At 31.6% G+C, this 16,187-nt stretch overlaps 1 long non-coding RNA gene across 2 annotated transcripts; it reads left to right on the forward strand.

The window, feature by feature from the left end:
* The first annotated feature begins 3,792 nt into the window (after window positions 1–3,792).
* LOC130718754 (uncharacterized) lies at window positions 3,793–6,362 on the forward strand. 2 transcript variants are annotated; one of them, XR_009012782.1, is made up of 4 exons: window positions 3,925–4,182; window positions 4,471–4,514; window positions 5,114–5,242; window positions 5,760–6,362. It is a non-coding gene; the product is annotated as an uncharacterized LOC130718754 (long non-coding RNA). The 2 variants fall into 2 exon arrangements; XR_009012783.1 differs by lacking the exons at window positions 5,114–5,242; window positions 5,760–6,362 and adding an exon at window positions 3,793–3,835 and having other exon boundaries at window positions 3,985–4,182; window positions 4,471–5,050.
* The last annotated feature ends 9,825 nt before the right edge of the window (window positions 6,363–16,187 follow it).

The following is a 16,187-nucleotide window of genomic DNA, read 5'->3' on the forward strand; positions in this document are numbered from 1 at the left end:
ATGTCCAGCGGCTATAGTCATCAACGATAACCATCCCATATCTCTTGCCACCTATAGACTCAGTTTTCACTGGTCCAAAAAGGTCGATATGCAGAAGTTCCAACGGCCTTGAGGTTGAGACAACATTCTTTGCCTTGAAAGGGACTTTTGTGAATTTGCCTTTCTGACATGCTTCACAGAGAGCGTCTGAAGCGAACTTCAGATTGGGTAAGCCCCTGACAAGGTTTAGCTTGCTCAGCTGAGAAATCTTTCTCATACTGGCATGCCCTAACCGTCTATGCCATACCCACTGCTCTTCATTAACAGACAGAAGGCACTTCACATTCTGAGCCTCCAACTCAGATAATCTGATCTTATAAATGTTGTTCTTCCTCTTGCTGTTAAACAGAACAGAGCCATCGATTTGACTTACAGCCCGGCAGGACTTTTGATTGAATATAACATTATAACCCTTGTCAGCTAATTGACTTATAGACAATAAGTTATGTGTTAAGCCGTCTACCAATAACACATTATCAATGCATGGACTACTATCTACACAAATAGTACCAGTACCAACAATTTTACCCTTTTCATTTCCTCCAAAGCCAACTTCGCCTCCAGGCTTAAGTTTCAGCTCTCGGAACATACGCCTTTCTCCCGTCATGTGACGCGAGCATCCACTGTCCATATACCATGATTGGTGTTTCAGTGGAGCTATCAAGGATATCTGCAACATAGATAATCTTGTCCTTAGGTACCCACTTTCTAGGTCCTCTCTTGTTAGTTACCCCAGAGGTTCTGATCACCTTGGGTGTCTCAACATGATATTTTAAAGGAATGTTTGCATGATATTTAGTCATAGAGAAGGATCGCTTTTTAAGAGGGTTTTTAGCAACTTTAGCAGGTAAAGGATCAGACAATATGGTACCAGAGGGAACAAAGCATTCATACAAGGATTTAGCTTTAGACACAGAGGGCTCATTTCTAATTGGTTTAGAATAGCCAATGTCATGCATTCCATTTCTGCTTACGCCATAGATCATTGAAGCCATTAAGCTTCTATCCACGCTTTTAGCTAGGAATCTTTGAAAAGACTTTTCATACTTAGACTCATTTCTACAATCAGAGGCATCACAGGCAACAATTTCTTCTAACTTAGCAATCTGGTTCTTAAGCACAGAGTTAGAATTGATCAAAGCATGATTATCATTTTTCAAATCAGAAATAATTTTCTCATGTTCAGAAGGAGTCTTGGAAACAGCAGATAAGTCCTTTTTCAGCTTCTTATGCTTAGACAATAAGGAGTTATATTTATCCATGATATCAGACAATGCATGTTTCAGTTCAGAGGTAGAGAAAGAAGCGAATACCTCATTTTCATCGTCTGAGTTAGGATCTCCTTCTGATTCTGAGTCAGAGTCAACAGCTCCCTTTGACTCTGCTTCCTTGTCTTTGACAATAGCCATGAGTCCTTGGACTTCACCATCAGAGTCAACATCCTCTGACTCTGATTCATCAAATGTCACCATCAGACTCTTCTTTGTCTTGAAGTGCTTCTTTGGCTTCTTGTCCTTCTTCAACTTTGGACAGTCACTTTTGTAGTGCCCTGATTCTTTGCACTCAAAGCATGTGACTTCCTTAAGTGAGGACTTCTTCTGACCTGAGGATTCAGACTTTCCTTTTGCCTTTCCAGAGCCTTTGTATTTGCTCTGCCTGTGCTTCCAGATGCGATTGAGTCTCTTGGAGATCAGAGTCAGCTCATCTTCATCAGAATCTTCTGATGCTTCTTCAGATTCCTCTTCTTCAGCTTGAAGAGCTTTTGACTTCTCAGCCTTAGCCTTTTCAGATTTAGATTTCAAGGCTATGGACTTTTTCCTCAGATCTTGCATCTCTGAGCGCTTCAGCTCATGGCATTTCAAAATGCTGATGAGTTCTTCTAAACTCATATTCTCAACATCTCTCGTGAGCTCTATTGAAGTCACTAAAGGCATCCAACTTTCAGGAAGACACCTGATGACCCTTATGACATGATCTTTTGTTGTGTAGCTCTTGTTGAGAGGTCGTATGCCAGCTACAAGCAACTGAAATCTGGAGAACATTTCTTCAATGGACTCATTCGGCTCCATGATGAAGGATTCATACTTTTGGATCAAAGACAATGCCTTTGATTCTTTGACTTTCTTGTTTCCTTCATGAGACATCTTCAGAGATTCGAAAATGCCTTTCGCAAGCTCACGATCTGTAATCTTCTGGTACTCTTCATAGGAAATAGCACTTAGAAGAATTGCTCTTGCTTTGTGATGTTGTGAGTACAGCTTCTTTTGATCTGCAGTCATCTCTGACCTTGGGATCTTCTTGCCATCTGCATCAACTGGACGCTCGTAGCCATCCACAATAATATCCCAGAGATCTGCATCGAAACCCAGAAAGAAACTTTCCAGTCTATCTTTCCAATATTCGAACCTTTGACCGTCGAACATAGGAGGCTTTGCATTGTAACCATCTCTTTGAGTTTCACTGGTGGTAGCAGCCATTGTTTTTCACACCGGCCCGGATCACTGAACACTGTTAGGTGTGGTAATCAGAACTTGCGCTCTGATACCAATTGAAGGTATGAAAAACGGTAGAAAGGGGGGGTTTGAATAACGTTTTCAGTATAAAGCTTCCACCTTAAAGATTTTGACAAATCTTTCGAGAACTTAAGTGCTAAAGATAAGAGATAGAAAAGCACACAAGGATTTTATCCTGGTTCACTTGATAAATCACTCAAGCTACTCCAGTCCACCCGTTAAGGTGATTTCTTCCTTCTTAGAATGAAGGCAATCCACTAATCAGGTAAGAGTTACAACTGCACTTGAAATCTACAAGTGACTAACAATTACACTGACTTAGCTCACACTAAGATTCACTCTCTTAGTCTTCTCTAGGATCCGATCAACCTTGATCTCCTAAAGGAACTAAACAAACTGTTTATCAAAGAATTGTTTACAAGAGATTTGCTTCTAAAAAGCTAATAGTAAACTCAATGAATTTCAGATGAAGGAAAGCTTAGAAGAATTTGAATTTGTCTTGCGCGTATGTGAATGCTTCTAGCCGTTTCTTTCAGTCTTCAGTCTCTTTATATACTCCAAGGATTAGGGTTGAGCGTTGCATGGGAAATGCTACCGTTGGAGGGCAGTTCTGGAAAATCCAGCTTCTGCTATGTCTGAGACTGTTAGGTAGGTCGTCAGGGAGGTACAGTTGCTTTTGTACTTGGATAGCGACTTGACCTTTAAACCTAGGAGACTTCTGATCAGGGGAATGCTTCATATTGGAACTTGTGAAGCCGGTTGATCAGAGTCAGAGGGAAAGCCCAGATCCTCTGACCATTGTTTCTTCTGATTCTGAACTCAGAGGGAAGTACATGGTCTTCAGAGTATCTTGCTTCTGGACATCAGAATTTCACTATTCAGCTTCTGGATCTTCAAAGTCTTCTACACCATCAGAATATCTGAGCCTTCAGTGTTTCTTGGTTATCAGACTTTCTGGATCTTCAGAACTTCTAGTGACTGAGTCCACATCAGAGTTTGTATAACTTCAGAACTTCTGAAGCTTTTCCACTGTTCATACTGAACATGGTGAATGCGAAAGCGTTGCTTGGGTCGCTCTTTAACACAGTACTTCTGATTTGTGTGAGATTGAGTTGAGGTCAGAGCCTGTAAATAGCACACTCAGAAAAACACGTTAGAGTACCACAATTGTTCATATCAAAAGGTTAACTTGTAATCATCAAAACATAGAGTTGTACTACTAGATCAAAACTTGATCTTACACCTATCAGGGCGCACACATCCATCTCAAGGTCAAGGGCCAGGTTTGTTCCCCTCAATTTCTAGGGTTATCTTCCAATTCAGTTCAATTTATGGCCCTGTCTTCTCCTCTGCTTATCCACCATTCACCGTTGTTTCTTCGCAGGCGCGGCTGGAGGCCCTTTTTCTCTTCAACGCAACTTCTTCTCTGTAGATCATCATCACTCACGCGTTCATGCGTCAAACCGTGAATCTAAGCCATTATTCCCATCATCCCCTCCCTCCGTTTTGTTATTGTCGAAGCGTGTCATCTCAGGATTGTTTCTCATTCTCATGCACTGCCGCTGCTCTGAAGACCTAATTTTGAGAAGCTTAAAGATGGAATTCCGTCAATTTCTCGACAATCAATCAGGTAACTGAAATTTCTCCATAAACCCGTAAATTTCTCTTCAAATTAGGTATATTATGATCAAGAATTAATATTTGTTATACGAATTAGGATATATCCATGACCTGAAATTCAAATTCAAATTTGAATTCAAAATTTTCTCATTCATAAAATCAAAACCATAACTATTAAAGCTTCAAAATAGGTTATTTATTTAGGTTAGCTGCCAAGGGGCACCTGGTATTCGGTAACCAAGGTTCCAGTTTCTCTGTTGGGTGGATAATTAGGTTACTTTTTCTTTTCTGGATTTAGGTTTTTGGGTGGCGCAGGTGTGAGATTGATGCCACTTTGAGGAGGTATGTGTTTTGGACCTCAGATTAAGTTTTATTTTAATGTCATACTCGAGTAATTGGTTACTATATATGCCCCCTGTCCCCCGATCAGTAATGGTTAAAAAAATGAAAATCATTGTTTTGATGCAGGTATATTATCTGTGGGAAGATATCTCATTCGTTAGTTTTAAAAATATGTTTCATTCTTTTATTTTCCTAGATGTGTTTCCTCTCTGACTTATGTTCCATATGCTTTTGCTTGACCTATGGGAAAAGTTGATATGATGATATCTAACTTCTTTTCATTGAACTTTTTATTATTGGGAAATCACTTAGTCACATTTCATGATCATTTATCTAACCTTTTTTTAAGCCAAGTGATTTTTTGTTAGTTGATGCATACCTGCAAAGCCTTATGAATGGAGGTTGCGGTTATCTACAATAGTTTTCCAGAATATGCCAGAATAGTAGAGTTCAATATGCAATACCCATGAAAAGCATGCTATTGTAATATTAATACGAAACAAAATTGGCGGATTCTCAATTTGTGGTTTATTGTTTTAATTATCTTAGATAATAATTCAGTTTTTGTTGTTGGTATTTTTGTGCTGCTTTCTTTATAGGTGGGCAACTCAAACATGAAGATAACTTTTCTTATAAGATTTACTTGGGATTATGAGCTTATACCACCAAATATGGATGAAGATCTTATGAGAAACCATGAGCCTCTTCAATTTACTATTATGACGAAGGTATTAGTTTTTACTATTCTATTTGTTGCTGCATATTTGAATGTATTTGTAAACTAGATTGAATGGAGGAAAATGCACTCCAGTTCATAACCATGACATGCTTTCCTTCTGATCCCTCCCATCTTGCTTCTCCAAGAAGCCTCCTTCACATCCACTAATTTTCAAAATTTAAGAGATTATCTCATTCATTGATACTCCAATTGAAGATCTCATTTTACTGATTATATAGCTACGAATTGTTCGTGTGGGTGAGGTGACTGTGGTCATAACTGAATCAAACTCCATCTTTCTTATATAATTATTGGGACTGGCTTACATCATGGAAATGTTAATTGTGAATGTATTTTTTCTTGAACATTAGGTGAATCAAATTCTTCATTATAATTGTAAATGTCCCTGCATCGTGTTGTTATTTGAAAGAAAAATATCGTAAGTTTTAAAGTATATTTGGGCTTTTGTGATGTGGTTTTGTAAATGAAAATTGGATAATAGATTTGAATTTTCATACACTATGCAGGAGGCTAGAGGCTGATAGGTTCTTCACAAGCAACTTCAATGTGCATGCATAAACCAATAAGTCTGGTCAAGTTGTTAGAACCATGTTCACTGATTAGCTTTATTATGTTGTGTTTATGTAATTCTTGCTCTGGCCTTAGCATTAGAGTAATATACATGCTCTCATAGTATCATTGTCGTAATTATTCTCTTTCAAGAGTATCATTCTATCTATCAATATATAAAATTAATGTTTTGATTTAAGTATCATTATATTATGTGGCTAGAAGAATAATACTCTTTTGTAAATCGATACATTGGACTCTCATTGACCCTTCATGCAGGAACATGGCTATCTATGCTATCAAGAAGAAGAAACAACATGAAAAGAGGGTAGATAATTTGAACTAGGGAGCAGTGCTGATTGGTTCCATAATTTGAAATCATCATGCTGCTAGAGGGTAGATAATCTAAGATATTTGTTCAATTTAAAAATGAATGTTGGGAGAGCGAAGTTAGTGATAACACTTTAAGTTCTAATGTATTTGTGATGTATCTCAGTGAATAAGTGATAATTGGTGATTTTGTTTCCTTCTCTGTTAATGTGAAATCTGGGTTTGAAATTCTTCTTGGTTGTTTGAGTATATTTTTCTCTCTTTTTAGTTTCATGACTTAAGGCCGGAAACTCATTGGTTTTCCTATGATGCTTTGATCTATGATAATCTAATTTATTGTACATGGTTTAGAAAAAAAAATATTTGCATTTATATGTTTAAAATACATGGTAAAAAGCTCTCATAGTGCGGGGGAATATTTCACTTGAAATTTGAACTTACATTTAAGTCAAAATACAATTCAAGCTTTGTTCTATGGAAATACTTTTGGGTTACAAATAATACAAAAAAAATTTAATTAAATTTCAAAACTTTACAATATAATTTTATGTTAAAAGTGTACTATATGACAATATAACCTACTTTTATTTTTTACAAATTTCAGGGTAAACATTTTCCACGAGAAAAACATTTTACATGAAAATACTTTCATGTTAAAATAATAGAAAAATAAATTCTCATATAAATTTTTTTGGTACAAAAATTCTCATATAATTTAAATAAATTTCCATAATATTTTAAATAATGTTAGAAGTAAATATACATATTAAATTTTAAAAATTTGATAGAAATATGAGGATTAGAAAACAAAAAATAAATATTAATAGACTATTTATAGTTAAATCACACGGTAAAAAACTTATATGGGGAATAACACGTTACATGAAAATAATTCAAGGTTTAAGCTTATTTAAAAATATATTTAATTTCAGAAAATTTAAGTATAATTTTTATAATTTTTAATAATTATAACAGTAAATTTATGAGATGTAATGGTAAAATTATGACAGGTAGAATTATAAAACATTCATAATATATAGAAATAAGAATTGTTCAAGGTCCCATTCCAAGTGACATTTCAATAGCTATTCTCCCCTATAATCCACGTGTCAAAGTTTTAGTTGAGCTGACTCCAAGTTAGTTAATTGTCATATGCTAATGTGCTTCCCCTTACTTCTTAGGTCCAATATTGGTAGTTTAAAAAAGTTTTTTATTTTTTTTGGGGGGGGGCCTCTCCCGTCCCATGATGTTCCACCACTGCTTACACAATCATTCTCTTATTTACTTTTGTGTAGCAAAGATGAACCAGCCACTGTCTAGTGATCATGTCAAACAATGTGAAATTCACAATGATGATGCTTTTGAAACATGTAGCAGAATGACCCTTTTTCTTTTAATTCATTAGCAGAGTATGAAAGCCAACATGGTATTTTTCTTGCTTATAAATGTGCATTGGTTTCAATATGATGACATATTTGGAATTAAGTTTTGGAACATGACAATGTCCTTAATTGGACCTATTATGATGTCTTCTAATTTCAAGATCTTTGGATAATTTATGTGACACATTTTATATTTTATAGTATGTTTACAAAACAAGTATGTCAAAGAGGATACTCATATTTTAATGAACAAGGAATAATCCATTTACATTAACTTTTAAATTTAAAGACCAAATGTCTAATCTATACTAAAACTATTTCAGTGAAACTTTCATTATTGTCTACAATTGATAAAATTAATTTATAATTTATAAAACATATAAAATGAATACTAATATATACCAAATGTCACCTGTGAATGCACGGGTATAAAACTAGTAAGAACTAAAGAGCAGAAAATTTTTGGTTCTTTTTATAAAAATCAAATTAAAGCTTTTTGGTTATAAAAAACCAAATGGAAGTTTATGCTATATTAATTTTTTTTCCAATAATGCACTTATTAATTCTAACTAGTAAAATATGTCTTATTAATTGTTCTTTCTCCTTCCCACTCTCAAACACTAATCAATATCAATATCAATATCAATATCAATCAATATATATTAGAAAAGAAGAACTTCCATAGTGGCGTGTCAGCACCAGATTAATTCTTAGTGACGTGTCAATTTGTTAGAGGATATAATTTTCAATTGATATATGTTTTAATTTTATATATTCTAACCTAATTACTTTATATTATTTTAGAAGATATAATTTTCAATTGATATATGTTTTAATTTTATATATTCTAAAATAATTGATTGACATTATTTTAAAAGATAAGATTTGGTCTTTTAATTTATTTTAAATTTATTTTTAGAATATATTGATTAATTTTTATTGAATTTTCGAATTTTTTATTAATTCGGGATTTTATGAGTTTTTATTGTGATTTGCTAGATTTTGTTAGTTTTTATCTATCTTTACTTAATACCATTTTTAATATTAGATTTGATTGGGATTTAGGTTGTTTATTTCTTAATTTTATTTTAATTTATCTTATTATTTATTTTAAATCCAGAAAATACTTTATTTTATTTTAGATTTACTTTTAGAGTATATTAATTGAATTTTCTTAAATTTTCGGATTTTTAATTAATTCAGGATTTTATGAGTTTTTATTGTGATTTGCTAGACTTTGTAGTTTTTATCTATCTTTATTTAGTACCTTTTTAAATTTTAGATTTGATTAGAATTTAGGTTGTTTATTTCTTAATTTTATCTTATTAATTATTTAATTTTACTTCCAGGAAATATTTTATTTTATTTTACATTTATTTATAGAGTATAATAATTAATTTTTATTGAATTTTCGGATTTTTAATTAATGCAGTATTTTATGAGTTTTTATTGTGATTTGCTAGATTTTGATAGTTTTTATCTATCCTTATTTATTATTTATTTAATTTTAATTTCATGAAATATTTTATTTTATTTTTGAGTTACATTTAGAGTATAAATGAATTTTTATGGTATTTTTATTGAATTTTCATATTTTTATTTAATTCAGGATTTTATGAGTTTTTTTATTGTGATTTGCTAGATTTTGGTAGTTTTTATCTATCTTTATTTAGTACATTTTTAAAGTTTAGATTTGATTAGGATTTAGCTTTTTTATTTCTTGATTTTATCTTATTATTTATTTCATGCTAATTCTAAGAAAAGGGAGTTGATTTGGTGCTGAGGGTCCACAAAGCTTTTCTACCTCTGCCACATGTCGCGATCAGGACAAAGGTATGCCGTAAGATGATGTTACGTGAAGACGAGTTTATCATGTTGTGATTGATGGTTTGTGTCATTTCAGTTTATCCTTTGTTCGTAATTCAATCCTGGATTTTAAATTTCACATACTTTGTGTGTTTTGATCCAAAAGTTTACAAATTTTTGCATAGACCCTTTAATGAATCATTGTTGAAGACGTAATGTTTTGATTCTGATGTAATATTTTTTCTATTGTTCTTCTTCCGCTTTTGTATTTTTTTAAACCAGATTTTAGTATAGTTTGTAGAAATCCATGCGTGTGAAGTCATTCTAAACCAGATTTTGGTATAATTTATAGAAATTTACGAAACTTAGGATAGCATGAATTTATATTCATTTCTCAAATTTTGCACGTTTTTATTCATCATGTTTGAGCTGTGTGTATAAGCATACTATTTACACTGTATGTGAATGATGCACAACTTACTATTTTTTTTTTTAATGATGCACAGGTCAGTCAAATTGATGAAAGCATATGAAGAGCTCACATTTAATCTTCATGAGTATGGTTAGCTCATTCTTAAGGTTGGTTCATGTTTTCCTCAAACTCATTAGTTTTGCATATACTCATGTTTTAGTATGCCAATTGGGTGACTTATCTTACTTTACTCTATATATTTCCTTAAGTTCAATTTAAATTGATTGTTAGTATAAATTTATTGTTGAAGTAACCACAATTATTTTGGGTGGGAGAATTATTTTATTTTTTGCTCACATATATAGATAATTTGCTGGGGTGCGCACATTTGGGGCAATACACCATTTTTTGTTTCCCTTGACTGAAATGTTCCTTTGATTTTTTGTTTCACAAGGGTTCCACCCCAATATTCACAAATACACTAAATACAATTCTTTCACCACAGTCCTTTCAAATTGGTGAAGGAGGGTATTTTGTTCTTCAAGACTTCATTTTGGGTTTCTGTTTCAATCTTCTTCATGAATTGATTTTGTTCTTCAACTAATTGTAAGATGTCATATGCTTCAAGGATTCCTGCTTTTCTCTTCTTAATCAAAAGCAAAAGGATTGAGGAAAAAAAATCTTCTAGGTGCAGAATGTTCACTAATTGGAAAAAAAAATAACACGGGTCATTCTCAGATTAATTCTCATAAAAAAATACATTTTAAAATTTTAGATTTGATTAGGATTTATGTTGTTTATTTCTTTATTTTATCTTAATTTATTTTTGATTTATTTTTAGAGTAAAAAAAATACATTTTTAAATTTTAGATTTGATTAGGATTTAGGTGGTTTATTTCTTGATTTTATCTTAATTTATTTATTATTTAATTTTAGAGTAGTAATTAATATATTCCAAACTTTTTTTGAAAAAGAGTGAGTTTGAAAGTTATAGCTTAAGTTAATTTGTTAATATATTCCCAAATAATAATAATAATAATAATAATAATAATAATAATAATAATAATAATAATGATAACATGTGTGTGCGGATATGGGCCGGTTGGGTACTATAGTGCCCATACCCGCACCCATACCCTCTATTTTTTGCGGGTAATTATCTATACTCAACCTCATACCCATTTAGCGGTTTTTTACCCTACCCATAGTGGGTATTTTTTGCGGGTACCCTATGATTTTGAGACCCATTGTCATCCATAGATTTAGATTTTGGCAAAGATAGATAGCTTCCTGTAATGACATTGAATTGTCTAAAGGTGGAGAGCTTCGAGTTGCTACCCACGTGAGTACGGAGACGGGTACATGTAATTTTTAAAAACGCGGGTATGGAGATGGTATTATAGTACCTACCCATTGTCATCCCTACTTAGTTGGAATAAACACAATAATGTTATACTTTATGATATATCTTACACAATCCTGATTTGTGCTACTATCACATTAATTTTTTTTTAAGATTAACATGTTGATAATTCCTTATATCTATGATATGTGTTATCGTCTTCATATTTACGAAGAATGTGAAACGAGTTCCTCTTGGTCTCAATCGGGCATAGAAGAGAAGTCTTTATGTCCACTTTACTCATCAATTCTGACTTTTCTATTTCATTCGTTGTTTAATATATTTTTAATAATCAAAGTATTAATTAATGTATCAAATACAATAGACATATTTCCTGTGCAACGCGCGGGTAAAAAACACTATTACTACATTAGAATAAATGTTAATTTTAAAAATTTATTTTAATTTAGGACAAATTAATGCATTTTAATTAATTTAACTCATTTCTTAAACTCTGAATTATTATTATTTTTTATAAATAGAACCGGAGGTAGTAGTACATATAAGAAAACCTAAAAATATAATAGTAATCATGATAGTTTTGTGTGTATATATTAAACGTATAAACTCAAGTAACCTAGTGGTATACATCTAAAACACAAAAGCATTACCCTTTATGCAACACGGGTATACATCTTCACAAACAAAATTTAGTTATACCTCACAAAATTTACTAGTAGTAACGGTTGTTAGATGTGAAGAGGATTTAGTGATAGGCCATCCCGGTCCATCCGCCCCTAATTACATGTACATATTTAGTAAAATGAACATAACTAGTGTTTTTTACCTGTGCGTTGCACGGAGAATTTGTCTACTGTATTTGATACATCGATTAATATTTTAAATTATAAAATATTTAAGATGCTAAGAATATAAGAACAATCATAATAAAGATGTAGATATTTAAAGAGTACAAATTTAAACACTCAATTTTAGTGTTTTGTAAGCATACACTGAATTAACTAATATAAAGATTTTGAAAAACACAGAAGTTAATAAGCCAAAAGTTTTATGTTTTGCATATGTGAGGTATAACTAAATTTTGTTTGTGAAGATGTATACCCGTGTTGCATAAAGGGTAATGCTTTTGTGTTTTAGATATGTAACAATACATAAATATATAATTATTATTTAAATTATTAAAAATACACTTACGTTATAGAAAAATGTACTCTTATTTTTTTTAACTCGTAGAAACTAACAAAGATACCCATTTAACAAAACAACTCCACAACACAAATAAAATACCACAAAACTTGTGAAATCTCACATAATTTTTATGTATATTTACTACTAAAATCATTAGAAAAACTATGAACAATTTACTTAAATCATATATCAAATGTTATTTTCTTATTATGTTTGACATTAAAGCATTTCCATGCTAAAATGTTCTGACCCGTAGGAGCTTTTTGCCCTGTAATTTGAACAATAAAATAAAAATAGACTATATTATTATGTAGAACATGTTTAATATGAAGTTACATTGTAAAATACTGACATCTTATTAAAAATTTTTAATTTTTCTGTTAATTTTACATGAATTTTCATAATTATTTTTTTTTATGAAAATTAAAAATCATTGAAAACAGCTTTAGTCAGCTCAAAATAAATAGTTAGATGTTTGATGGTGAATATTGTAACACCAAGACATAATAAAACCTTTCATTTTCTTAAACATTTGGAAACCAATCAAATCAAATATTGTAATCTTCCTCATATCTATCAAATAATAACTGCTTTAATTCCCCAAAATAATAAAACATATTTATAACCTATTTAAATCAAGATTGATGAAATAAATTTAGTAAGGAGTAATCTAGGTAAATCTTAGATAATTATGACAAATCTTTTAAAATTCGATCATAGTTATGGTATTAATAGTAATCAAATAAACAACCTAAATCCTAATCAAATCTACAATTTAAAAAGGTATTAATTAAAGATAGATAAAAACTACCAAAATCTAGAAAATCACAATAAAAACTCATAAAATCCTAAATAAAATACAAATATGAAAATTCAATAAATGGGGCTCGATTGGGTGAATCGTCCCTCTCGGTGTCGTTGGTGAGGTTCCCGCGACATGATTATGAAGTGTGGGGAGAAAAGAAGAATAGAGAGCAAGGACTGATGGAGATTGAAGGAGTTTTTGCTGGGAATAGGAAAGCGGAGGCGCGACGTACGATTCCTCCTTCTGAAGATGAAGATTTGATGTTACCTGGACTCTCAAGAGAGTGCTCCTTGCAACCGTGTTTATCTCCTTTGGTCCTTTTCCCAGAGATCTCTTGTGTTGGTTGCAGATCCTTACTTTCCTCCAAGAATGGTGCTCATGTTTCTGCTTTCCTGGCTGCCTCTCTTGATCTTGGGGTTGAGGAGGAGCCCGCTGCCCTTTCTTGTGAGGAACCGCTGCCTCAGGATCAAGTGAAAGTCCCCAGGCCTCGGGGAAGGCCTGAGAAATCTGAGAAAGGGGGTGGGAAGAAGCATTGTCAGGCTGTTAGTTTCAGGGGATCAGGCTTAGTGGAAGTTGGTTCGGAGGCAACCGGGAGAGAGTTGATGGTGTTACCTGCAGAGCTGTCGGAGCCTTATGGCGTCTTGACCAGAGCTCGGAGTGCCTTACTGATGGGGAAGCGATTGGGAATGGTGTATGATTGCTCAGATTCTGAAGCCTTCTCCCAGATTGCAGCTCAGATCATGCCTCGTAGGTCTTCTTAGGGTCGGAGCAGGTGTGTTTTAGGTGTTTCTTCGGCTCTTGGGGTTTTTGTGGGGTGGTGCTTTGGGGTGTGTCTTTGGCATTTTCTGGCCTTGGGGTTGCCTTCTTTGGGTTGGGTTTTTTTTTGGTATATCATAATCCTTTTGATCCATTTTGAGGAGGGTTGTAAATCATTTGACTATTTCCTCATTAATATATTTTTGCTTTCGAAAAAAAATTAATTATCTTAAAAGTCATTTGAAAATAAAGACCCCTTAAAATTCAGGAACACTTTCTATTGTGCTTAAGACATGTTTAATACCATACTTTAGCAATATTTTCAAATACTAAAGGACATACTTAATGAGAGATATATAATGCTTCAAAATGCGTCCCTTTAATTTGATTTCCCTCTACTTGTAGCTCATCTCGTCCAAGTACTAAGTAACTAATATAATAACATCTAACTAACCTAGCAGTCCTTGATTAATTTCCCCTTCTGTTACATCCTTACATGAGTTTGAAAATTTAATTAAACACACTTACTTCTCTTAGGTGATAAATGGAAACAGTGTAGAAATAACCGCAGTCCGCAGCTAATGAGAAACTCTGCCAAATTCACCTAGCAACCATCAAATCTCTGCGTGTCCATGGTAGCTCTATGGATCCTCAGCACCAGATCAGCTCCTTTTTCCTTAAATTAACATTAAATAAAAATAAGACAAATTAAGAAAAAATCAAGAAATAAACAACCTCAATCCTAATCAAATCTAGAATTTAAAAAAGTACTAATTAAAGTTAGATAAAAACTATCAAAATCTAGAAAATCAAAATAAAAACTTATAAAATCATAAATTAAATAAAAATCCGAAAATTCAATAAAGACACCATAAAAAATTAATACTCTCAAAATAAAATAAAAGACTCAAGATAAAATCAAGAAATAAAGAACATAAATCCTTATCAAATCTAAAATTAAAAAATGTACTAATTAAAGATAGATAAAAACTACCAAAATCTAGCAAATCACAATAAAAAACTCATAAAATCCTGAATTAAATAAAAATCCGAATATTAAATAAAAATAGGATAAAAATAAATTAATACACTAAAAATAAATCAAAAATAAAATAAAAGATCCACATATAAAATCAAAAAATAAAGAAACTAAATCCTAATCAAATCTAACATTAAAAAATGTGCTAATTAAAGATAGATAAAAACTACCAAAATCTAGCAAATCGCAATAAAAACTTATAAAATTTTGAATTAAATAAAAATCCAAAAATTTAATAAAAATACCATAAAAATTAATTAATACTCTAAAGATAAATCAGAAATAAAATAAAAGACCCAAGATAAAATATCGCTTCAGTAATTTTTTTTTTGGATGATTTAGTTTTAAATCAAAATAGGTCAAGATTGATTTGATTTTGAAATAAAATATGTTAAGATTTTATTTAGTAATTAAGGTGTGACACGTGTCAACAGAAGATAAGCTCAAATAAGAATTAATCTGGGAGTGACACCTCATGAAATTGGCCTGAGAATTAATCTGGGAGCGACACCTCATCAAACTGGCCTGATGGAAGTTCTTCTTTTCTAATATATATCGATATTGATTATAGGATCTTTGGTAATTATCTAGTGTTTATTTCCAGTGCGTTGCACGGGAAATATGCCTATTGTATTTGATATATCTATTAATCATGAATGTGATTATGCGTGTTTGTTTAAATCTTAGATAATTAGGGCAAATCTTTTAAAATTTGGTTTCAATATCTGTTTTGGAATTAGGAAATACGTGTCATCAGAACAAAAGTTATCTAATTCTTTTTAAATATATATTAATATATAGAGGAGGAGATGACAGATGCAGTATCTTAGATAATTTTAAAAAATATTTTAAATTTTAATGGATTATAATCTCAGCATTACATTTTTTTTATATTGTAGATCATGAGAAAGAATAAAAGGAGAAATCACGGGATTCCTGAAAATATGTATTAAATTAGACTTGAGACTTTCCTAATTTAAAAAGATAATAAAAACGGTTTCAAGATTTGTTTTGGAAATAAATTTAGTAAGAAGTAATCTAGGTAAATCTTGGATAATTAGGGCAAATCTTTTAAAATTCGGTTTCAAGATAAAATTACACAACATAAGAGAATATATCAAATGGAATGACACGTGAATTTTTTTTTATGAGAATTAACCTGAGAATGAAACGTGGGATTTTTTTAGAGTATTAATTAATTTAAGATAAAAATAAATAACCTAAATCCTAATTAATTTATACTCTAAAAATAACTCTAAAATAATATAAAATATTTCCAGAAATTAAAATTAAATAAATAATAA

This window comes from Lotus japonicus, chromosome 5 (assembly GCF_012489685.1).
Source record: "Lotus japonicus ecotype B-129 chromosome 5, LjGifu_v1.2".
In the NCBI taxonomy this organism is placed as follows: domain Eukaryota; kingdom Viridiplantae; phylum Streptophyta; class Magnoliopsida; order Fabales; family Fabaceae; genus Lotus; species Lotus japonicus.